This window comes from Nelusetta ayraudi, unplaced genomic scaffold, assembly GCF_046127955.1.
Source record: "Nelusetta ayraudi isolate G7.1 ecotype Tasmania unplaced genomic scaffold, CSIRO-AGI_Nayr_v1 ptg000116l, whole genome shotgun sequence".
Lineage (NCBI taxonomy): Eukaryota > Metazoa > Chordata > Actinopteri > Tetraodontiformes > Monacanthidae > Nelusetta > Nelusetta ayraudi.
The window spans coordinates 798,816-805,000 of record NW_027466166.1 but is presented as its reverse complement, the minus strand read 5'-3'; the positions used below and the strand labels follow the sequence as shown (position 1 = coordinate 805,000).

The 6,185-nt window shown below is 46.6% G+C and overlaps 1 protein-coding gene across 1 annotated transcript in view; it reads left to right on the top strand.

Moving 5' to 3' along the window:
* The window catches only part of LOC142903708 (ephrin-A5b-like), a 21,922-nt gene extending 18,013 nt beyond the window's left edge, over positions 1-3,909 (top strand). The window contains exon 5 of the mRNA XM_076049490.1: positions 1-3,909. This exon is cut by the window's left edge and continues 983 nt beyond it. The gene's annotated coding sequence lies outside the window, so the exon portion shown is untranslated.
* Positions 3,910-6,185: the final 2,276 nt, after the last annotated feature.

Below are 6,185 nucleotides of genomic sequence, written 5' to 3'. Positions count from 1 at the left end.
CGTCCTCACTCACTCCCAAACACAAAGCGCACGCACGTGCACGGCCGCGACGTGGAGTAGATGAGCGTTAAGGCCTCGGAACCACGAGGAGAACCTCCTCTCGTCCTGCGGCTCCCGGTTCGTTAGAAACACCTCCAGACTCGCAAAACGGCTAAATTGAAACTCTCTCCTGACAAATTGCGCAGCGTTATGAGGATGGAGGATCGATCGTTGTTTTGTTTTTTTTTTTCATTTGTTTGTTTGTTTGTTTGGCTTTTTTGAAAGTGGATCATGCAATTTCGCGGCAGCCGTCACCAGCCTCCTTTTAATGGAATGTTCACGGAGCTCGGCGGCAACTGTTCTCTCTGTTCCGTTTGAGTATCAGTCGACACCAACAACGCCGCCCTAAAACATCTGCCTCCGCTTAAAACAAGGCAAAAAAAAACAAATCTCAAAACAAAATCTTTAAACACTAAGTGCGACCGTTAACGCTTCGTCAAACCGTCACATTAATTTTTCTTCGCCGCCGGTGTCTTTAAAAATCCCACTTTGAACGTCACGGACGCCACAAAACGCCGTCCCCGCGGAATCCTCGTTTGATCAGCGGGAACAGCAGCGGCCTCGCCGCTTCCCCGTGTCTGCGGCACTTAGAAACACGACGCGGCGCCGGCTCGCGCTCGTCCCATTGTAATTAGCCGATTCCCGCCGTTTAGTTTGCGGCGCCGGAGCGCGGCGTCAATTAGGCGGAGGCGTCGCCGCGTGAAGAGGAAATCTGTCTGTTTCTTTAGATTTAGTGGCGGCGCACAGCACCGCGTAGTCTCTCCCCTCCCCCCCCCCGTGTTTGTGTTAGCACCCAGCGCTCCAAGTGAGCTCGCCGTCGACGCGATGACTCACAGCTTCACTCGGCTCCCACGGATGCACGCGGTGAATTAGCATAACGAGCACTGTTTTATCTCTTTCTACACACCCATATATATATGTGTCTTTTCCTCCTCCAAGCGGCAGGAAGGGACTCGTTTGCTTTGCGTTGGTGCTTCTTAAGACATAGAGAGCGAGGGAGGAAGGGAGGGAGAGAGAGAGGAGGACGCCGGCTTCCTGTCTGAGCCAGCGGATTTTTGAAGACGAAGTAGAAGTAGGACGCGGCTCAATTCGGCAAAAAGGACGAAAGACAGAAAACCAACCTCCGCTCGCGGCTCCTCGTGTTACCCGTTTCAAACGTCTCCTTAATGAGGTTCAAAATGACAGGCATGTGGGCCCCATGTTGTGGCAAAGGGGAAGGTATCTCTGGTATTAAAAATAGATGGTGGAAGGCTCGGAGGGGGGGCGTCCGGGAGGGGCGGGTGTGGATTTCAGCCATGCGGGGTGGAAGGAGCGCCAATGACCTTGCAGTTGTAGAGATTTGGTGGGCGAGGGAGATAAGGCACTGGAGAGCCTGTGAACCCAGGTCCCCTCCACTCAGCGTGCACACAACACCACATGGGAAGCACCACAAGTGGAAAAGATACCAAAAACACGCACCTGGTTTTTATTGAAACAGACCGCACTGCTTTGTTATGGCCATGTCTTTTATTTTGTCAGGCGCTTTCACAGTTTATTTGGGTGGGCAGGGGGGGGGGGGGGGGGGTTGGAATTGGAGATGCGTCAGTTTAATGAGGTACTAATTTTCACAGGAACCGAGCACCGCCCCAGAGATCCAAGATGGATGTTTGCTAGACGAGCAGCACTGCGTTTTTTTTTTTTTCCGTTTGTCTTGTTTTTGTTTTTGTTTTAAATCAGAAACCAGCTTCAATCGTACTCTCCTAATTACAAATATACCTATTTGTCCTTATTGCTATTATTACCACCGCATTTTATTCTGTACACAACCTTAACCTGGGAAACGAGGATCAACTTTTAAACTGGATACTGTGTATCCTGAGGTAGTCAACCGCATAACATGTAGTGTCAGGTTAGAACCCGTTTTGTACCTTTCTGGAGGACAACAAGAAAAAAAAGCAAACAAAAAAAAATTACCAAGACAAAACAGGAGCTTCGTCATTGTTAAAAGAAACAGACAAACTGTATGATTATTATTGTTATGATGATGATTATGACTATTGTTATTAGGAAGACTTCTCGATGTAAATAGTGTTTGATATTAAAGTATTAATTTGGTTCATATGTCTTTTCTAAAAAAAAAAACAAAAAAAAACGAATGCGGTATTATTTCCGGCCTTCGCCGAGCGTGTACTGTCCCGAAACAACACATCGCGTGCTCTGATCCTCAATGCCTACAGAAACTTTGTGCTAAACCCGTGTACAGTGGCTCACCTGTTACACGCGTCAAACCGGCCGCCAGCCTTCACCGCCTTGCTCACGCATGGATAACAGCGGATCCTGCCTCGGAGAAAGAAACTCCCGGGACTTTGGCGGACGGCTTATTTGTACTTCTTCTTTCTGTTTGATTTGCTTTTTTTTTTTTTTTTTTTTTTTTTTTTTCTTGCCTCCGGCGTTCAAAAAGCATGTTGGCCAGCTCTCAGACCTGCCATAAACGGACTCGCTTTTTAAACGGAAGGAATCTCTCGCCAGTTTCATTATGTGGCATGCGCATGAAATTGATGACATGTATGAAGAAGACAAAAAAAAAAAAAATCTAAAAAGTTTGAAAAGTTTGATTATTTTCTGCTCTATTTTTTTGTATCTTAAAGAGGTTTCACCCCCTCCCTCTCCCCAGACCACTTTCATAATGTGCAGTTTGGTTTGGTTTTGTTTGTTTTGCATCTCCCATTCGAAATGATGTCACAGAGCTGTGTGTGTAGTGACAGACGACAGATGTACATAACGCAGAACCGTTGTTGTGACTTTTGCAGTTTAGCGGGAAAGGAGCCAGTCATTTTGTAGTTTGAAAAGCGACTCTCTATTTTTCTCCCCTCAAAGACTGACTCTCCTCCGTAGCCATTCACCCGATTCATGCAGTCGCAGTCCGTCTCCTCCGACTATTCATCCCGTTTTTCTCACTCTCGGAAGAGGAGGCGTCCGGGGAGCGTTACACATCAGTGTGTGGAAGTGTCGCTTGTGTTGTTGTTGTTTTGGTTTTTTTCTTCCTTTTCTTTTTTCCTAACGTGACGAGAATGAAAAAAAAAAAAAAAAAAAAAAAAAAAAAGGAGCGCGTGAGGCCGTGGAGTTTCGCGTGCGTACGTGTCTCATTTGCTGTTGCCGCAGTAAATGGGAAGCGGCGAACCCTCTTTGGCAACGAAGAGTGTTTCCCATGCCTTAGCCCTTCAGCCTCTGCCTGCCCTGGCAGCCCCGTTCTGTGTACAGGACGCTTTTCCCCCCCCTCTTTTTGTTTTTCTTTTCTTTTGCCATTGTGCTTTTACACAGCACGGCTGCTGGTGCTGAAGAGACTACAACAGGGCCTTTCACTTTCTCTTCCCTTTTAACAACCTCCCCTACTCCCTTCTGAGTCCCTACTGTAGACGTCTCGGCCACAGTTGGAGGATTAGCGCACCCCTTCTCCCCCTCCCACCCTTTCCACCTCAGTCCTGGATTGTTAGCAGCTAAAGCCCACCATCCCTACCAGGTTCTGTGCATCCGGGGCCCAGAAGCCCGTCAGTCCCTCATCAGATCAGCCCCCCCCCACCCCCCCTCTCTTTGCTTACGAGCCACTTGTTCATTTTTGTGCACACCTGTCTCCTGTCGCATTCTCCTCGTGCTCGTGTAACCTCCCGCCACCGCCCGCCCGTCTGTTGTCCCTCCTCCCTTTAAACATTTGAACTCCCCCCCACCCACCCAATCCTTCCCCACTTTGCCATTGGTGGGAACTATTTCCAACCTGCTCTTTTACAGTATAGAAACAAAAACAAAACAAAAAAAAAGTGTCTGTATTTGTATATACACGTGTCTGAGCAACTATAAGTAATACAATAAAACAGAAATACATTGCTTTCGTCATTTGTGCTCTCTGTGTGTTCTGTTCTTTAATTGCCAAGAATATGATGTACTGGTAAATACCAGAGATGGGAGACTTGAGTCACATGACTTGACTCGAGTCAGTCTCAAGTCGCAAATTTGAGGACTTGAGACTTGCTCGACTAACACTGACAAAAGACTCGACTTGACTTTGACTCGGTCTTCATGACTTGAGATTTGACTTAGACTTCAGTCAGATGACTCAAAGGGACTAACTTTTTTAGATTACGTTGGAAAATGTGCTTTATTTTGAAACATGATCGGGTGATTTTACAGTGCAACACACGCTGCACGCAGGCTAACAGTGGCCAACAGATCAACACATGAGCAGCCGTCATGGAGGCGGCTAGACCAAGAATAATTCAATTTGGGTTTAAGGATGATGTTGTCAATGACGCTCCGAAGAAGAGAACAGCGGCAGGCAAGGTGTGCAGCTCAAAAATCAGTGACACGAGCACCACAACTTCCAGCTTCATCCGTCACCACAAAACCCACACAGAAAGGTAAGCTACGTGAATGCACCTTGCTAGGTCACTGTTAGGGCTGTTAGTGTTACTGATTTGAATGTGGAAACTGGGGTAGATGATGAGATTTCTGTATGACTTGACTTGACTTGCTTAATTCTCAACACAGTGATTTAGGGGCTTGCTTGAGACTTGAAGGTTAAGACTTGAGACTTGCTTGCGACTTGCACATGTGTGACTTACTGGGATGCACATAGGAATCGTGTTTTTTTTTTCGAAACACTTTCTCTGAATAAAAAGCCAAAGCGATTAGCATGCCGCATGCATGCACGCACACACACGAACACCCACACACCCCGTGTGTGGCTACAGCCTAATCTGCCGGAGCACGCTCAGTAAGGACAGGCTAAAAAGAACACCATCCATCAGGATCAGAATAAGACCTTAAACCTCCTCTCACTTCAGTCAGGCACTAATGAGGACACCTAATAACCTTCTGCTGGACCCCATCAGCGCCATTTAGCTTCACCCTCCATTATCTCTGGTAATTAGACTGAGGGAGGACTAAGCCCCGAGGACCAAAGGATAGTAAAAAGGCCCCGTGATAAGCCAAATTGAAAAAAAGTTGTTGGGGATATCAGTCAAATTTGAGCTGAAGGACTGTAAACACCGCTCTTAATTTGAAGGCTCGTGGCGTAAAAAATAAATTAAAAAAACAGGACAAGGTGGCGAACATTTCAACTCAAACTTGGCTGAATGGAATATTGAGTAGGTGTCGCTTTTTGGGATGAATCAAATCAAGACTAAGAATCTTTCTGGAGATGCCGCCTGCCTCCAGTCTCAGCCCTTTTTTCACCCCAAAAAGCCAGGAAATTGTTTTTAAGCATCAGAGGAAGGAGGCGCTTTATGCATGAACACGCTTGACGTGATGAGCCAATTACTGTCAAGTTGTTCTCAGAGTTATTACCAGAGGAAGGATCTGGAGATGGCGGTGTGTGTGTGTGTGTGTGTGTGTGCGCGTGTGCGTGTGTGTGTGTGTCATCTATGGCGGCCAGTAAAACCAAACCACTGCACTTGATCATTTAATCCGAAGTGATGATGGCTTTACGTGACAATGTGTCTCAGCGGTGCCATTAAACGACTTGGACGGTGACCAGCATCAGGTCTGTGAGCAGCACAGGGAGCCATGGGGACTCAGGAATCAGGAAGTAAATAGTTGCCTCTTCCTCAACAATAGCAACACGTGAAATGCTCCCGAAGACGTTGTTGTCAATAGGTAATAGGTGTTTACAAGGACGCAAATAATGGGAATAAAGGCCCAATCACAACAAAAATGCCTCATGTAAACATGTCAATGCGGAGATTCTGATGTGAGTCGCCTCATTTGGAAAGATATTTCATTCCGAACAAGAGAGGGAGTTTATTTAATGTCCATATACACATCTATACCGATCGTGACTTCCTGCTTGCGATGAAATTGCCCTCACCGGGCCTGTGTGACGTCACATGACACATTTCCGACTTTGCAATCCAGCAAACGGCAAACATGGCTGGAGGGAAGCAAAGCTAATTGGTTGGAGACTTCAGAATTGTTGAGTGACCTGTTGCTCCAAAGGCTAGAAACAGCAAATTGTACAAACAAGTTTGTCGAAAGCCGCTGGATGCCAAATTAAAAACCGTTGGAAAAGTTTGAAGGCTTCGCTTCCAATCACAAAGCCAAAAGTCAGAAGCAGTAAAGTGAGTTTGTCTGCAAGCTTTGTTTGTTTGCAACCCAAGTGGGAGTTACAGCTTCTT